General features: G+C 38.8%; 1 protein-coding gene across 3 annotated transcripts in view; it reads left to right on the top strand.

The window, feature by feature from the left end:
* add3a (adducin 3 (gamma) a) overlaps positions 1-15252 on the top strand; it is a 106178-nt gene that overhangs the window by 41949 nt on the left and 48977 nt on the right. Inside the window, exon 1 of one of the 3 annotated variants that reach the window (XM_058759660.1) lies at positions 162-308. The exons of the other annotated variants lie outside the window; for them this stretch is intronic. The gene's annotated coding sequence lies outside the window, so the exon portion shown is untranslated. Of the gene's footprint in view, positions 1-161; positions 309-15252 lie in introns of those variants that run through there. 3 annotated transcript variants of the gene reach the window in all.

Here is a 15252-nt window from a genome sequence, read left to right on the forward strand (position 1 = left end):
GTGAAAAAAATACTTCAGACTTAAACTTGAACAAAAGCCAGCCGGCTGGGCTTTATTGCTGCGACGGTCTTCTACAATGTGCCGGGAGAATTTTAATCAGAGACCCCTCCCTTATGTGTGTGTGTCTCTTCCCCTCTTTTTGTTTCTGCCTCTCTCTATCAGCCACTCCTAACCGTGAAGATAAGTACAGTAGTATGATATCTTCTCCTGTGGAGACTGAAGAGCCCATGCAGGAACGCTGGAAATTTGTGCATTGAGTTTGAGGACAGACTAGACTCTGAGAACAGGAAGTTCTGGAACGCAAGCAGGTGAATTTTTCTCTCTTGCGATTTTTCTTCTCTGCTGAGGTTAGTGCGCTGTTATCTCTTCTGCATTTTTGAGGTACATTCCTTTGCATTTCATTTGGACCAGAGCTACAATGCAGAGTCTCCTTGCCAAGCGCCACTGTCCTGATAAGTTTGCATTTCTGCATGCATTTCTTGAAGAATTAAAGGGATATTTCATGCAAAAATGAAAATTCTATCATTTTCTCACCCTTATATTGTTCCAGACCTATGGAGCCCCTAAAGAAAAATTAGGCTAGATGTCGATGCTTTTGCATTTGCTTAAAATACGTGTTTCCCCAAGTAATTTGCATTTATTCGTAAAACTTATGTATTTCCTAGTGAAATTTGCGTTTGTTTGCAAAACGTTTGCGTTTTCTCAACTTTTGCATTCCCCAAGGGAAACTTTTGGATTTCCAATAGAAATTTGCATTCGTTTGCAAAACTTTGGATTCCCCTTAGAAATTTGCATTTGCTTGCAAAACTTTTGGATTCCCAATAGAAATTTGCATTTGCTTGCAAAACTTTTGGATTCCCAATAGAAATTTGCATTTGCTTGCAAAACTTTTGTGTCCTCCCAAAATGTTTACCAAGTTCCTCCAGGGATCGCATTTGCTTTCAAATATTATGCTTTCTCACAAGTTCACAACCATATTGTGTTCCTCCAGTCATAAAACCCAATAATATATATATTTTTCAACCCACCTCATTTTATTTCTATATCCAAAGATTGTCAGGGTAAAAAATGTTTTGTGAGAACGCAAAAACATTGAAATGGATTTTTTTTTTCCTCCAGTCTCATTTTTTCCCCATCACTATGGTCCCTTTAGAGAGTCAAAAATTCCATTTCTGGGCGAACTATTCCTTAAAAATGTGCATGCATGTGAGCTCCTGGAACTCGGCTGTGGAGGTGAGTTGTTCGTATATTATTGTTGAATTCAAGCTAAATTCTCAGAGCTGTCATCTTGCAGTCGGGCAAATAAATAAACCATTAGTGGACAAGGCAGCTACCATGGGCCCATATCCAAATCTGAATCAAAGTCAGATGAACTTGCTTCAGCAAAGCAGTCTTTTCCTAAGCAGTCCGCTTGGAAAAACCTTGACAGATATGTTTGTATGGGTCAGAGGTCAGGGTGTCAACAATGTGCTTCAGTTTAATAGCGAAAGGAGCCAATTTGCCTAAGGGCTGACTTTTTGTGTGTGTATTGGTAAGCGAAGGTGCAAAAGTGTGTTTGATGTAAACTGATACTGAAACAGGGCCCTGCCTTGTCATCTCACTTCTCCAAACACACTTTGCCTGAAGGGCAGCATGCAGGGATTTGAGTACAGCAGTCAGCAGGCGTGTTTGTCTTTCATATGTTTCTGTTTACCGATGTGATCTTAAAAGAGCATAAAAGCAGGTTGCTTGCAGACCCTTTGGCCCATTATGCTCTGCGTTTCCAGATGAACGCTTCCCGTTCATAGATGAAATGCTGTGAAAACCACACCAGTCCACATGATTGCTGCTGCCCTCTGTATAAACCTCATGCTCTGTGTTTGGAAGGTAAAGGAACAATCTGTTTTTATCCTGAATTGTTGAGCTGAGTTTTGATACAGATTTCCTGATTTGATTCTGATTCCAAATTCTTTATGACTGGATTTGGATTCATTTGGATATTTCAGTCTCTCTTTGTTAAAGCAAATTGGCACAGTTTCAGAATAATTCAAACAAGTAAACCATCTTTTTGAACTATTCATTAAAGGTGGAGTAAGCGATTTCTGGGAGCTAATGTTGATATTTGAAATCACCAAAACAAACGCGCCCCTATTTTGATAGCTCCGCCCCACACATAAACGTTACGCAACCCAGGCAACGATTAGTTCTGTGAAACAAAGCAAAACCAATGTTACTCACCTATCGAGAAGAAACAAAGCAACCTCGGCGTCCGATCGCATGCCTTCGCGCTCCTTCAGTTCTCTCCAGCGCTGGAAAGCTGATCTGATATTCTGATATCTGATAGCTGCTCGCCACGACAAAATATTACAGAACTCATTATAATCACTAATAATGCTGTCTACACTGGATCCCGACAGTAAATTGCTGCCACATTCTATTTATGACGTATTGACACAAATTTCAAATGATTTTTAACGGTCGCTTTGACGCATCCGGTGTAGACACGGTGTAAGCCTTGTTTTGTTCCGCAGACGTTTTCCTCTTTTGTTTTTTTATGCACCATCTCTATCTTTCTGTCGTCGCTTGGCTAATGTCCGTCCTGTGCACTGAGCTCTCTCCTCCACATCATAAGTAGACACGCCCCTTACTGCTGATTGGCTACAAGTTTGTTTTGGTACCCTGACTCGTTTTCTAAGGCATTTTTGAAAAAATACATACCCCACCTTTAAAAGAACCGATTTGAAAGAGTCACTTGTTTTGGAAATTTCGAGTTAATAAATTTTTTTCTTTTGAGTTAATAAAAATAACTGCTTCATAAGAGTAATTTATTCTGGGAATTTGGACTAAATCACTTTTGTTCTGTATGTTTTTGAGTCACTAAAAAGAATCGGTTCATAAGTTATTCATTTTGGGATCGGACTTTTGAGTCACTTAAAAAAATGGTTTATTAGAATCATTCGTCTTGTGATTTTCGGACTACACTGCTCGTTCAGTATGTTTTGAGTCACTAAAAATAACCGGTTCATAAGAGTCATTTGTTGTGGAATTTTGACTATACTGCTTGTGCTGTACGTATTTGAATCTGTAAAAAGAACTGATTCATAGGAGTCGTTTGTTTAGTAATTAAACTATGTTGGTTGGAGTTGTATGTTTGTTTTTGCCTGCAACCTGCAGGACAACTCAATTGAAAGATGTTTCTTTCCATTCATTAGATTTACATGGTCTTTTTATTCAATCAAATATAAAATAGGATTTCTTTAGCCATGGTGCTGAAGTAGGTAGTCTTGCCCCAAACTCAGGGGACATACAGGCATAATTTTTCTTTTACAGATATTGGTGCTATCACAGATGCCCATTTCTATTTCTGTGATCTCTATCCAGTGGTTAGGACATTTTACTTCTGGAATTCCAAAAAGAAGTTGCTTGCAGAAGATTTAACACATAACACGGTAAACATTTGTTTCTTTTTTCTGTCATGATGTATTTACGGTTTCCAGATTCACACTGGTAGTGTCATCATTTATGTAAAGATACTTGAGGCTTGATTATTTGAAGAAACCAAAACTACAAAATTGCTTCACACATATTTGTCTTGTCACAGTAAATGAATAGTTTGTGCTGTCCTAAGCTTGAGCTGAAAAAATGAAAGCACATGCAAGCGTGTGAACCCTTGTTAGGATGTATAATTATGAACAAGTTTTTCCCTATATGACGACAGCCGTGTCGAACACTGGTAAAGCGGAAGAGCTCGCTCATGAGTCCTCGGGCCAAACGTAAATCATTCTTTTATCCCGTTTACGATGTGAAAAGATGCTATCACTCAACTTCACAAGCTCCGCCCACACATCCCAGAATTCCCGGGGCTACTCAGATATGTGCATTAAAGAGTCAATAAACTGGAGAGAGTGCCACTTTCCCCATTACTAAAATTACTGATGACCATCTCAAGAGATTTAAAAACTACACTTCAAGAGAAATTTTGCGTTTGCCAAAAGCTAGACAGTATCCAGTTGCCTGCGGTTTCAACGCTTGCAGTAATTTACTTTACGTTATTACTTTTTCTGTAAACTGGGATCTGAAATTCACACTGGCACTAAAGGCTATAAATCACATGTTATGTAATAGAACATCTCTGTAGTACTGTGATGTTTTCAACACTACTTTCAGTGTCTGTGACTGATGGTAAGATGCATGCATGATGCATTGAGTGTAAATACTGTTATGTAACATTCCCTTCATTCAGTCTCTGCTGTCCTTTTAGCCATTTTATCAGTCTAACTTTACTTTAAAGTTAAACAACAGGAAACCTCCCTCTGTATTTGCAGGTGTGCATGTAACATATGGATGTGTGTCTGTGCGACCATGTGTGTGTGTCTTGGCGGCCCGTAGCCCCCAGAGTGTGTGGAATAATGGTGTTTGTGTGAGACAGATTGAGTAACGTGGAGTGAGGCTCCATGATAAACTGAACCAAATGGATTTGGGCTGGGCCTGAGCTCACGGGCCGGGACTCATGGCATTCTTCTGCAGTGATGTAGATGTGACATGCTTGCAACAATCAAAGAAAAACATGAGTTTTTGTACAGAAAGAGTTTATGAACATGCTGAAGTTATTTTTTGTGTCATCAGGCCAAATTCTGCTTGATTTAGGGTGGCAGAGCTTGATTTGCCAGGAAGAGGGATTGACCCATGAGGATACACGTATGTGCGTCTGGTTTCACTTGGAGCTCATTTGGAGGACTATGGTGATGCAGGAGTTAATCACCATTTCCTTGTAGCAATATACAGTTCTCTCTCATAGGCATGTCTAGAGAACTATATAATGCAGCTTTCTTACATTTGTTTTTGATCTTAATTAGTGCTGTCGATTAAAAAATGTAATCGAGTTAATCACAGTCGTGGACTGTGATTAATCATGATTAATCACAAATTTAAAATACTAGGATTTACCTGTAAATGTGTTGAAAAAGAAATGCATGACAAACTATTTTAAGGAAACAGAACCTTTCACACTTCCGCCAGGTATGAGACATAATCCTTATTATTCTTTTGTCATTATTCTTTTGTTTTTATTCAGCCATTAGCAGCCTTTATACTGGCAATAAAACGTTTACTAAGCCACATCGCTTCAATCCCAGTATACATTTACCCAACTATTATCAAAAGTATTTCTAAATAAATGCAACAAAACATTTCTTGCGACCTTACGTGAAGTATTATGACAAAATGCATTATAAAGAAGAGTTGGACCTGTTCTGCAGCTGCATTAGAGCTAATATTAGCATCATGCTACATAAGATAATTTATGAGATTAATAGTACACTTTTACTCAGAACTCACTTCAAACCACCATCGAGTGTTTGTAATAACTTCCTTTTGCGATCACATGTGGAATTTGGTCGTTTACTGTTGTTAAAATATGCTATTTATAGCCTTTTAAATCGCTGCACAAATTAGCATTTCAGATGTACACATTCACATTCATTCAAAATCACATACAGACCATATCCTATCGTAATCGTGTGTTTATTATCTTATATAATCTATAGTGGCTGTTGTCATGTTTATTTCTGCTGCTCTGGCTGATACTCACGTTGTTTGTGATGTTACAACTGCTTCTCCGTTCTTAAGTTGCCAGGGATACATTCCAAGTATAATACACATTAGTAAAAGGATCTTTTTAATTTTTATTTGTCTATATACACTTTGGGTGGCCGCGGTACATTATAAAAGTAGCCCAAAAAAAACGCAACCCACGGCTCTGTAATTTTTCCCATGACTGTATTTTCAAAATAGCCCACTTGTGCCGTTACCCTGGCAACACTGGTGCTGTACCCTCATCACACAATGATAGATAACCTTCTGCACTGCGATGACGGGAAGAAGTTGGGGTCAGACCTTATCAAGCGATTAATAAATATTAACGCGTTAAATTTTTGATTAATCGCATGCGTTAACGCATTAATGTTGACACCCCTAATCTTAATATAATAATTCTGGCCCATACAATAAGCCGATAATTAATTTCATATTATAACTGATAAATATGATGATAATTAAATTCTATAGTCTTTTGTCTACATAAATTTAGCAATATAATGCTAAAAAAAATTCAAATTAATTTTAAAATTTAAAAGTTATTTTAAATGCTACAAGTCAATGAAATTCTAATATACATTATGAAAAGGTGCTAATTTTAAAATATGCAAACGTTTTGTGAAAAAGTCTTTGTACAAATTGTATGAATTTTAAAGTGAGTGTTAAATGATGGCAGAGAGAATTTGGAAAGAAAATATGGGAAATTAGCATGAACAGTGAATATCCAATAACAGCCTGTACCGATAAATGTAAAAATCTCTATCGGCTGATAACCGATATATCGGTAACATATTGGCATGCATATAGATACATGTATCCTTATATCCCTGTATCCATATGCTGTGCATGTTGTCGTGCATTTTCAATATTGTATTTAATCCAAGATGTCAGTAACACACCTGGAAAAAGACGAGCGACTGACACTTTTGGTGTGCATGGGGGTTTGATCCGACTCCTTCTGGACCCTTCCCACTATCACGCCACTCGCATTCCTTTGTTCAAGCCCTCAAAGTCTCATTTCCTTCCAGATTTGCTATCTGTCACAGAATGCCAGTTCTGATTCGGTGCTGACAGTGATATCGTGACAGATCCAGGGAATGAGTCTTTACAGAAAGCGCCACATCTGGTCTGCGTCACTGATCTTCATAGGAGATTGTGGATTTGAGCTAAGGCACAAATAGATCTGCTCATTGTTTCCGAATGAACTCAAAAGAAGACATTTTGAAGAATGTTTTCACTATTGCAAATGAAGTCAGTGGAGTCCAAAGCAACATTTAGTTTTGGACCCCATTGACTTTCATTGTATGGCGGGTTTCAGGCAGGTTTGGATCCACTTAAGTGTAAGTAAATGACAAATACTAATAATAAAATAAAAAAAAATTCTTTACGATTCAATATGTACTACAAAACGATAAATAAACCACTCAAGCCTCTTATTGCAACATTGAAAACCCTGAAATCAGGAAACTTTTATGTGGCCCATTTGTGGGTTCAAAATCCATGTAAAGTTTTTCATGACATAGCAGCTGGTCCTGTGGCTGCGTTGACAGAAGAAAGGGACAGGAAATGTCAGGCCATGAGGCCACACATACGGCATGTGAACCATCGCCACAGGGGGACAGAGAGAGAGAATTGTGAGAGTGCAGAGGGAAAGTCAGGACTAAGAGGAGCGAGAAAAGAGGCAGAAAAAGAGGGTGGGAGAGCGGAGGGATGAAGTCATGACAAAGTTTTTAAGCTGAGCTTTGGGCCTCTGTAGCTGCCTGGAGTCTTCATGGAGGGAAATGGAATATCCATTGTTATCCAGAAACCACAAGGCCAACATTCCCTATCCCGTATCCCGTCAAACCCACCTACCCACTATCTTCTGTGTCTCAGAAAAATCACTTTCAAAGAAGGACAACTTTAATTGGATTTTAAAAACTAGAAATTAACAGCATATCGGTAGCATATCAGTCAATATTGGAGCTATTTAAAAAATTGTTGGCATTGGACGATATTGGGGATTCAAGCTCATTTAATCTTTTTATTAATGTACAGCTTGCTTTTGTCGTCATCTAACGGTCACCTAAAGTTAATCTTAAAAACCACATCTAATAACACTGTAAAATGTAATCTTTTGCCAATCTCAAAATAAATATTCATGTTTTTTTGTGCATATTATAATTCACTTGTTGCATTTAAAGTCTCCATGAAATGGAAATTTGCCCTATCTTTTATATATATATATATATATATATATATATATATATATATATATATATATATATATATATATATATATATATATATATATATATATATATATATATATATATATATATATATATATATATATATATATATATAAATGCATCTTATTGTGAATGATTCATTCCAGCATATTTCTTTTTAATTTTTAGTTTGTAATTGTTAATCAAAATGCCATAACTCAGTCTTCTGGTGATGTATGTCAGACTTCTCTAATCACTTATCCCACATAATTTCCACCCCCTTTTTTTACCATCAACTCCAAGCTTATATTTAACTCTTCCTCCATCCAGTCAAGAACCAGTGGATTGAACCAAGACCCAGTCCTACTTTTTTTCTTTTTCAATAACCCTACTTATGTCAAAGTTATTTCCATTATATTGAAACTTTAACTGATTTTAGTTTTTAATATTTTATTTATTTATTTAGACAAATTTTTTTTAAAATAATGACCATTTATCGGTTATTGGCTGTGACATGAAAATAATTATCGCCTTATTACTATACAGGCAAAAATTCTGGCCAATATTTATATCACACACACACACACACTTGCTGACTTGTGTGCTTCCCTGAGTGACCCAAGACAAATTGCTGACTTTCTCAGATCCTGTTAACACACGCTTTACTTTTCTAATCTTCATCTTTTTTATCCAAACCATAATCTTTTCATCTTTTATTCACTCAAACCATAATCCTGCTTTTAGTCATAGTCTTAGTCTTTCTTCAAAAAGCCTGAAAGGATTCCTGAAACAAGCATCTGACTACCATGTGAGCATTTGTTACCCAATATTTTATTTCATTATATAATTACGCATCGGATTTCAGGGTCAGGACCCCTTTCACAGTTGAGGAAGCACCCCATATACTCAAGATATAGCAGCTGTAGAGAGACCGAGAGATGTGGAGGTTATTGCACCGGCTGTTGTTTTTATAGAGCATTGTCATTTCCTCTGCAGCTGGAACAGGCAAGAGGGGAAAACAACACAGAGTTTTTGGAAAACTAAACATTTACCCAGCGTGAGTTTGGGTGTTCCTCTGTGCAGCATCACAGAAAACAAGATCAGGATAGATGGACAGAATCTTCTGTCATCAAAGCACCAAATATGTTGTTGTGTTACTCAACATCAGGGTGTCTCTCAGAGCACTGTAGTCAAACTGATTTTGGCCTTAAATTGTTAATAAGTAGGAAAAAAGGCTAAACAAACTGTTGGATTCCTTGAACTAGATGTTTCACAGCCATACTATGAATTTTTGCTCTCTGGCTACATTTAAAGTGCATCATTCTGCAATATGCACATTTAAGTGGGGTTGTGTCGTTCTGCATTGGATTTAGACTTCTTTTGTGCAAAAAAAAAAAGTAGTAGTTAAGTAGCCTTTTTATTTGTTAATTCTCCTATTGAAGGCAATGTCAATATATCCATAATTGCAGCTAATAGGCATGGAACGATTACCGGTTTGACAATAAATCATGATAAAATTTCCCATGGTTAGTATTACCATTACGTATTAAACCGTATTCGTGATTTGAACAACTCGAGATAAATAAATACTATCCAGCATAAAGCAAAGTTTAAATAACAGTCTCATTAGCGCACAGCACGCAGAGTATTTTTGTTTTGTGTGCAAACATGGCAGAAAGCTGGGAGGTTTTAAGAGAGTGCTAAGGATATTATACAAATAGGTACATTCAGCCTGTGTGCAGTTTTTGTCTGGCCAAAAAACTGACCGAATTTGCATGCCCTGCTGTTAATTTTGACCGGTTGATGAAAAACAAGCTTATGTGGATTCTACACATTTACAAATTTGAATAAAGATAAAATATAGGCCTAATAATTTATTAATCATTTATCATTTTGACTTAACCCTTTTGTTGATGTAAAGGCTGACCATTTTATGAAACCTTTTCAAAGTTTTATTTGACATTTCGTACGTTATTAGATAAACTGTTGTCAGTCATGTTGTAATTTAAAATCCGAACATCATTGGTAATGTTATTGTTTTAGTGTTTATGCAAACAAGAGTCATTTTATTTGTTGTTTGTTGATTTTAAATCTAAAACTTGGTGAAACGTTTTATGTGTCAGTACTTTTTGAACATTTCCAGCACATTTTAACAATACCATGATAATATTGTTATCCGTGATAATTTTGGTCTATTATCTCTAGCACCTAATACGAGTCATTACTTGACTTGATTTATATAGGGCGTCCTATATATCAACTAATCGGTTATAAAAATGGCAGTTGAGTAGTCATGCAAACCCTAGAAACAGCCATTCAAAATTCCAACGTAATGTGCCCTCAGGCTCAAGTAGAGCTCTTGTATGTTGAACTCATAAAAGAAAGAGAACACCACTTTAAAACTCAATATTGAGTCTTCTGGACCACCCAGTGTCCAAGAGACCCCCAGTGAAGGAGCCTGTTTTGAGGCCAGACCTCATTGCAGGAGCCATCTAATAGACATTCTGTGAGTAAACAGCACTGTTTATGAAATAAACACAACAGTAGTGTGGCTTGGATGGGATCCAGGCCTCGGAAAACCAAGTGGTCCTGATTTCACTGTAAGACTTTTAGGCTTAAGTCTAGAAATGATTCAGACCTTCGTGGCATCTAAAACTGCGTGACAATTCAAGGTAAAGTATGCCATTTCTGGTCCACTGATGGCATCAAATAGAATTGCAAACTTTAAAAGTTTCAAACTCTTTTCAGACTGTTTTGGTTGGGCTCAAACTGATTGCAAAAAAAGTCTACCTCAGTTTGCTTCAGGATTCTCTGAATGAAGATTCTTAGTAGTCGTTGACTCTAGAGATTTATGGTGTATAATGCAATACGTCAGGATCTGTATTATGGACTTCCTTGCATTTTGGCAGGTGGAGAGCAGAGTTATGGAAGCTATTAACATTCTGGTGCTACATGTGGACACTTGTTTATTTTTCCATATGTGGGTGGGGCAGGGAGAGTATTTCACTGTCCGTCATTGGAGACAGAGAGAGGCTCTCTGAGGGGGCCTGGACCCCTCCGCCCTCTCCACTCCTCCGAACAAAGAGCAAAGACAAACGAGTGCTGGGAGTCAGTGAGGTGGAAGAAGAGAGGCATTAGTACTGGTTGGATGGGTGGAGGGATGGCAGCAGTGAGGAATAGGAAGAGATTGAGAGAGCAGGGGCAAAGAAAACAGAGGATAACAAGACTATGCAAGAATGTCCCAGTCCAATATTCATTCTGTACCAAGAGGAGCAGGGAGAAAAAAAGAGAGGGAATTTAATAGCAACTCATCTAGCAAGTATAAAATCAATACATGTTGTTTTATACTTGCCAGCAACTACAAATCTTTGCACACAGAGTCTGAAATTCTCGTCCGAAGTCAAAAAATAAATATGACCTCACGTTGTGTCAATCACGTTTACACACTGCCTCTGAAACTTTCGTCCGTCATAAAAAATATTAAGACCAGATTCGATTTTCTGCATTTTCACATCCGTAGCAAGCATTTTGATAGGAAAGGATGACGAATATGAAAAAAAAAAAAAACGTATACGAAACTTATGGTCTCAGTTTGCAAGGACCTTTACTCTTGAGTCTGACGATATTGGTGTCAGCAGGTTGTTCTTGGGGAAAATTACAGTATGCAGGCTGTCCTTAAAATATCTTTCCATTGACCATCACCAAACCTCTTTCTACCATAACGGACACAGTGTAGTGTTTAATATCTCCTTATGTATGCTGTAAATCCATTTCAGGGACAGACAGAAAAAATGGAAATATGAGTCATCCACCAGTTCTGAGCTCACACAATCCATACACTGCTCAGGACTGAGAGAGAGAGAGATGATGCCTTAAACAGAGAAAGGGAGAGAGAAATAAAAGAGAAACTGAGATCATAGCGGGTGTATGAAAGTGATATTCTCCACATTGGTCACTGCTGAGAAGTGAGACAGTCTGGAAGGTTTTTATTGGTTTACCAGTGACCAGTAAATTCAGACACACGCTGCCTCACCTTTAAAAAATCTTGCTGTGCTCACACTCCTCGTGTCTCATATTCTGTCTCTTGATCTCAGGGTTTCTTTGTGGCAAAAACATTCATCCGGCCAGGTAGGCCAGCAGCCTGTTTATACAGTTACATGTGAGTGAGAGAGGTGAAAAAAGGTGGGAAATGAAATAACATTCAAGAATGAGGTATTGATACTTGTGTGTGGAAGTACTGTGTACTTTGGGGACAAAATTGTGCATTGCAGCATCTGCAGAAAGTATGATTTCTCTATTTGTTCCTCTCTCACTTCATGAGTCCTTTGTGCACATTGAAGCTCACATTTTGTGACACGTTGTCTTGTGACTCAAACCCAGCCTGAAATGGCCTGTTGAGAAGAGCTGGGTGATTTGGCTCGGCGTAGATTCAACATTCAAAAAACACTTCCCTAGCACAGGATTGTATTTCAGTCTCTTGGCCTTTGAGGCATGTGGGATCCACACCCAGGACCATTTATGAGGAGATATCTTCATGCTTGAGTTGGCATGGTCAAGGTGGGTGATTTGTGATGGGCAACTTTGCAAAGAGGAAACATTTTACAACCTGTCTGGATCACATCAGCACTATCACGGGTGTAAGGTATCAAGGGATTTTACAGACTGGGATATGCCGTTCTAAAAACTTTCCTTACCTTTTTTTTTAGGTCACATCCTTACTTTGTTCTTTAAAATTGTGTTACTAAAAATGACTTGCCTGTGTTGCATCACATGTATGTGTTTACATTTAGCTGCAGGGAGAGAATCCCTTGAGTGGTCAGTACCTTCCTCCCCGAATGGTCTACACTCATTCATTACTTCTTCACTCCATGGGGTGTGGAAGGAAACAGCTGGAAGGAGTGACCTTTAGTCTTAAATCAACACACTAGGAGGGATACAACTCATATGACTGAGCGCAATCTACTCCATTGAAAAGGCACTGACATGCCCCCTCAGACCAGCTCAACTACCCTGACCGTGACAGCTGTGTCCATTGGTGGTCCATTGTCAAGGCTCTTCCTGAGGAACAAATTTTCCATACTTGTGGGTAGGGTTGCTGGGAAAATTTACAGTGTCCGGGATGAAGTTTTTAGAAGTAGGCTCACTTGTCTACAGTCCCAATGAGTAGGCGATATCATAGAGGACCTTAAAAGACTCCCCTTTTCCTGGACAATATTCCAGGTCCTGATGACAAGCCCTGTTTGTGGGAATCGGGATGACTCAAGTTTATTCTACGTTGGATATAATTGTGTTTGGACTTGAATGTTGTTAAACTTGATGGCAATTGTTTTCCTTAATGTTCTAGAATTCTGGACTGGAATTCAAAACTGAAAGACGACTTGTGAGTTTAGGATTTAGTGTCGGTTCTGAGTCACATATTACTCATGCTTCAGTCTCTTTGCATGTCATCCCAGTAGACAGTGCGGACTCTGGCTGGATGCCTGCGACCCTGCAGGATCCCTTTGTCTGTCAGGAAGTTTGGCTCCTTGCTTTCTGTCTCTTTAGTTCTCTTGATCTGCCTCGTCCCAACTGCGGAGACCCATCACCACTCAGACATTAATGGCCAATTGCACAAGAAATAGAAAGTGTTCTTGTCCCTACTCTATTTAGTTGTGACGTTCTCCTTCCAAGGTTTTGCAGCAAATCTAGTGACAGGTCCTGTATTCCCTTGAATGGACAAAGCAACTCCCACAAACTCTTATATCTGTTTGGGAAGAGCTAGTTTTGAACAGTGTTACTTGCTGAATGGTGTTTCTGCAGGAGGTGGTGCTGCATAAATGGATTTGGCAGGGGAAGTGATGGCTCCCGCTGCTGGGTGAGTAGACATCTATGGGTCTCTATCTTGGCCTTTACTGCTGGTTCAGCTTGGAGCTGACCTTCTGCTCACTTCACAGGGGCTCCGGAATTTTCCAAACCCCTGCCGATGGGTGTTTAGCATTGATACACAGTGGGACATCCACAGTTGTCTCAGAGAAATGGAGAAATAACCACCTCGGTGGGGACTTGATTCACTTCCTCCAGCTGAACTGTCTTCTATTACAATCATGCCAGATTGGAACAGAGCCTTGCAGCTTTCAGTGCTAGTTAATAGCTCATTGATAATTAATACATTATCAAAGCCAATATTCAACCACAGTTTTCTTTCATTCTAAAGAGATAAATTCTGACCTTGAATATTGAGAAACACTGTTTGGTTTTTCCAAATTTTCCCCATGAATTCATTTGCTTGTCATGCAACTTGCAGCCATATTCTCCAGTCCCTACTCTTCCTAATCTTTGAGTTACACCTCTTGCCTATTGCATTGGGATTTCCTGCCCTAAATGATTGCAGGATCTTGGCATGGCTTGAGAGCCACTTCATTTTTTTTTACCATTTTACCAGAATAACCTTTAGACAACAAATCCAGTCTTCAATCCATCCCAAGAGACACTACCTTACATTTAATAGGCCAGAAACTAAGCAATGCAGGAAACCATTGTTGCACCTACAACCTTTGCTGATCGCCTGCATCTAACCTTGCTTGTAGCTTGACTATTCAAAACAAGCCCAGAAAGAACTGAGATCAAAGTGTAAACAGGCCTTTCAGAAGGCTTTCTTGCCTTTCAGATTAGACCCCCTGAATAAAACAAGTTTTTTTCCTTCAGTTGGGGGGAATTCCTGAGCATGACATGACGACCGCGTAGGAGAAAGTTCTGCGTGATTCCTTCATTCAGTCAATGTGCTTTGAAAACACAAAGAGACCCAGAGGAAAGAAAGCTCGTAACTCCCCTCAGTAACCCTTCATCCTACAAATTACTCTTTCATCTAGTGGATGAAAGGGTCAAAGTTCAAGTTCATGACCTAGCATGTATTTGTTCACGCCTTTGGGACGCCTATGAAAATCTTCACCTCTAGCTGGTTACTCGTAGCAGGTGGCAGATAATAACATCATAATCTAGCGAAGGGCTCGACGTGAGGTCTCATACAAAGAACGAAGACGGAAGATCATCCCATATAATTGCACGTTTGCTCCATTAATTCTTAAAGCTTTTGTACACATGGTTTATGTTATCGTGTGTTTGAGATGTTTTCTATATATGAGTCCCTTGAAGATGGTAAAGAGAACCATATGTGAAGTTTGAAGGAAGGGGAGGAGGGGACTTACCCAGGTTGATTGCTCTGCTCTCTTAGGGCATGAGGTGGGGCCACAACATACATCTCCACTGTTTGTGTTTGTCTCCCTGGAAACCTCTGATAGTTCGGCTGAGTGGACAGCAGATGTTTTTAAGTGTGTGTGTGGAGGAGTGGTCATACAAAACTTGTGAGAAAGTCTTTTGGCTCATGGGGTAATACATCATTGTCACACACACACACACACACACACACACAGTGTTTCTTTTTCCTGACTGCGCAATACCCTTCCAGGAAACAGTCGTCCCTTCCTTCATC

Source organism: Onychostoma macrolepis, chromosome 22, assembly GCF_012432095.1.
Source record: "Onychostoma macrolepis isolate SWU-2019 chromosome 22, ASM1243209v1, whole genome shotgun sequence".
NCBI classification, from domain to species: Eukaryota; Metazoa; Chordata; class Actinopteri; order Cypriniformes; family Cyprinidae; genus Onychostoma; species Onychostoma macrolepis.